The following is a 4,378-nucleotide window of genomic DNA, read 5'->3' on the forward strand; positions in this document are numbered from 1 at the left end:
TAATTTACGTAATCTCTCATCTATAAAATAGGGTCAGCAGTGCTTCTACTTTGTATGGCTATGGATTGAGTGAGTTAATCTATATGAACATTTAGAAAGGACTTTGTAGTGTTTTAAACATTCACTTTTAGGATATATACCTGCCTCTCTTTCGTACTTCTTCCGAGGAACAAAGAAATTCTGCATTCAGCTGCTCCTGCCTCCTTTTGGCCAGATCAATCACTTTTCTGTATATTACGTCCCACTATTTATCTTTTCCACTGGTGCTGTAACAGGCTGGATTCTCTCTAACCTTAAAAAAAAAAAAAGCCCTTTCTCCAAGGTCAATTTACGACCCACCCACCACCCTGTATTCTTACCTTCAGGCCCAACTAAGAAATTTCTTCATCATCATGTAAAGGAAAGGAGGGCGGAGCTCTGGGCACTTTTTATGCCCGCTCTGTCTCAGATTCATTCTTAGGGAACTGAGGGCTTAATCTTCCAAAATGTCAAAAAGACCATCTTATGCCCCACCTCTCACTCCAGCACCTGCAACACAAATACCCAGCACACCTGGGTTTGGGGGATACAATCCATACAGTCATTTCTCCTACAACAACTACAGGCTGGGAGGGAACCCTGTCACCAGCAGCCGGCTCGCATCCTCTGGTATTACCATTCCAATATACCCACGGCCATCTGATAACCCACTGATGCCCCACATGAGGTACAGCCGAAAGTTCTGGGACCAAATAAAAGCTTCCAACCCTGACCTTAAAGTTGTGGGAGATTGCCAAGATTATTGGTGGCATGTGGCGAGATCTCACTAATGAAAAAAACAAGAACATGTAAATGAATACAAAGCAGAAAAGATAGAGTACAATGAATCTACGAAGGCCTATCATAATTCCCCTGCATACTCTGCTAACATAAATGCAAAAAGTCGTACATAAGCTGCTCTGGAGGAAGAAAGTGGACAGAGACAGCCTTGCATGGAGAAAGGAGAACATTAAGTGCGCATGTGAGCATTTAGCGGAAGATCCAGATGATTATGATGATGGCTTTCAGTGAAGCACAAGGCCACCGTCAGTTTCCAGAGAAACCAGCACCTCATCAGCGAAATCCTCAGTGAGAGTGCGGTGCCAGACATTCGATCAGCGGTCACGACAGCCAGAATGCAGGTCCAGTCCTTAATGGCTCATCAGCAAAAACTAGAAGCTCGACTGTTTCAAATAGAGGAGCAACACCAGGAAAAGAAGAGGAAATTCCTGGAAAGCACAGATTCTTTTAACAATGAACATAAAAGTTTGTGCAACTTGAAAGTAGACGTGGATATGGAAAAAAATTGCCCCTGAAATTGCGCAGGCAGAGGAACAGGCTCACAAAAGGCAGGAGAAAAGGGAGAAGGAGATGGCAGGGCAAGCTGCAGGCAGTCAGAGCAGCTTGGTTCCTGAGGAAGAGCAAGCTCCTAGTAAGACCGAGGAACAGAAGGACCACGAGAGCATCCCAGTGGAGATAGAGGAGACACACCTTGAAGAAGCGACAGAAAGCCAATAGAACGATGAGGAAGACACATCTACTCCTGAAGACAAGGAGAGCCCGCGGGAGGGGGCGGACGGGATGGCTGAGGAGGAGCCCAGTGATAGTAACACCGTCTCAGAGAGCAACATGGAGAAGCCACCAACGGACCCCATCCGGAAGACAAGAAGAAAGAATAATGTTGGGGCGCCTGGGTGGCTCAGTCAATTGAGTGGCTGCCTTCGGCTCAGGTCATGATCCTGGGGTCCTGGGATTGAGCCCACGTCCAGCTCCCTGCTCAGCAGCGAGCCTGCTTCTCCCTCTCCCTCTGCCTGCCACTCTGCCTACTTGTGCTCTCTTTCTCTCTGTCAAATAAATAAATAAAATCTTAAAAAGAAAAGAATAAATGTTGCCTTGTTTTATGTGTTCTAAATACTTTTTTAAATGAAAAAAAAATTTATTCATCATGCTCTCATTCATCACTCCATTCCATCCTATCTACTCACCCCTTTACTTAGAGAGCTCTTCCTTTCCACATCACTGTTCTTCGCATCACTAAGTCCGGGGAATATTTTCCAATTCGAACCTCGCCTGTTATTTCAGAAGCACTTTGTACTACCTCTAAGTTAACGTTAAGCCACTGCCTCTAAATAAAAAATAACATTCGTAATAACAATAGTAGTAAAAACAACAGCATATTGCTTTGGTTTATTCCATACCACCCTCTTCTGGCATTCCTCTTACGCTCTAATTCTCCGTTCTCAACCACATCGATGGTCCATTTTTTTTTTTTCTATCCAATCCTTCACTGTTGAATTTCTTTGAGGTCTGTCATAGGTCATATGATCCTTTCTCACTCCATGTCTTTCAGTTAAGTGTTCACACCATATGCATGGCTTCTGTTGTTAGGAATATGTAAGTAGGTGTCTGCATCTCAGCCCTTTTGAAATCTAGTCCCATATATCCGTATAACTATTTGTATGTTTCCACGTTCAAGAGTGAACTTGCCGTGTCTACCTCTAATGGCTCCTATCTGAATGAATGATAACAGCATCCATCCAAATATACAAGTTGGAAACCTGAGAATCCTTCAAGACATTCTCCTATCTCTCATCCTCCTGTATCATGGAGCTCTGATGCTCTATTGATTTTGCCTCCTAAATAGCTCTCAGACACTGCATCCCTCAGCATCTTTTCTGCCAGGATCCTAATCCAAGCGATCATCTGCTGTTCCCTGAATTAATGCAACACCCTTCTAAATGGTCTCACTTTCTGTTTTGCAAATCTTTTCTCTATAGTACAGGAAAATCGATTATTTAATAATGCAAATCTGACTGCATCTTTCTTTTTTATAATTTTTCAGTGGCTTCCCCACTTTTAATGTGTGCAAGGCCCACCATTATCTGGTCTGCACTTCACTCTTTAGCTTTATCTCTAACATTTTTCTGTTCTTTCTTTCACTCTGACCTTCATTTCCTCTAGTGAGCAATAGTACTTCCTGCCCTAGATCATCACTCACACTGTCCCCTCTGGTCTAACCATCCTGACTTCTCTCTCTCTCTCCTTTTTTTTTTTTTGTCAGCTAACCCTCATCCTTTATATTTCAATGAAAAGATCAGAGTTTTTATTTTCAAGCAAGTGCTGAGGACATTTATCTACACTAAGTTAGATCTTTCGTTTACTGTGCACTGCATTTGTCCTTTATAACACTTACCATCTTGTTTTTAATAACTAGACTGCACTTTTTAATGACAGCAAAATGGTGTCTGCTTTACTCATAATTAAGTTCTTGAATTTTTAAAGGGCTATAGATCCCAAATTCCAGCAACATTTATTAAAGTCAATGTTTTTTTTTTCCTCCCAGGTTCTCCTAGAAAAATTTGTCTTTGCCATCTGGGTTTGAGACAAACAAATAACTTCCCTAAAACTTGTATTCTAATTTACATTCCTTCGTCCAGGAACGTCAGGGGCTCCTGGGATGGAGCCCCGCATCGGGTTCCCTGCTTTGCGGAAAGCCTGCTTCTCCCTCTCCCACTCCCCCTGCTTGTGCTCTCTCTCTCTCTCTGTGCCAAATAAATAAAATCTTAAAAAAAGAATATGTGTAAGAATACATATTGTCGTATGTTGAGAAAATAATCATCAACTCAGTGAATTCAATAGCTCTTCGAGGGATGCTAAAGTTACTGAAGGGGATTAAAGGACATCAGGGCTACAAAGATGGACTTCTTTCAGGGCTTGAACCTGGTCGGTGTGGGTACTCTTCTTGGATAGCTTTGGTAGCCACCTTAGAAACTTTCCTTGATAAGACTCTCTGTGCCCTGTGAATATATGAAGAACAATGAGGGAGAGATTTCCAAACAGCTCCTAAAGTGAATAGCATGGTTTTTTTTCTAGGTTTCATAAAAAACAGAATGGTATAGCAAAATACAGTTGGCCCTTGAATACTGTGGACGTTAAGAGCCCGACCCCTCTCGCAGTCGAAAATTTCTGCATAGATTTTAACTCCCCCAAAACTTAAAACTCCTAATAGCCTACTGTTGACCTGAAGCCTGCCTGATAACATACACAGTCCACTAACACTTATTTTGTATGTTATATGTATTATATACTGGATTCTTACAGTAAAATAAGGTAAAGAAAAGAAAATGTTATTCAGAAAATCATACAGAAGAGAAAATGTATTTATAATACTGTACTATATTTAAAAAAATCCACATATAAATGCACCCTCACAGTTCAAACCCCTGTTGTTCAAAGGTCAACTCTTTGTCAGATGATTTTACTTTCCAGTTTTGCAACTGCTTTCAGTTCACTGCAATATATAATTATGTGTGTGTGTATATATATATATATATATATATATATATATATATATATATAT

General features: G+C 41.2%; 1 pseudogene; it reads left to right on the forward strand.

Annotated features, from left to right (window-relative positions):
- The first annotated feature begins 485 nt into the window (after positions 1-485).
- The window catches only part of LOC118009642, an 11,935-nt pseudogene continuing 8,042 nt past the window's right edge, over positions 486-4,378 (forward strand).

The sequence above is a fragment of the Mirounga leonina genome, unplaced genomic scaffold (genome assembly GCF_011800145.1).
Source record: "Mirounga leonina isolate KUSES-001 unplaced genomic scaffold, KU_Mleo_1.0 Mir_127, whole genome shotgun sequence".
Lineage (NCBI taxonomy): Eukaryota > Metazoa > Chordata > Mammalia > Carnivora > Phocidae > Mirounga > Mirounga leonina.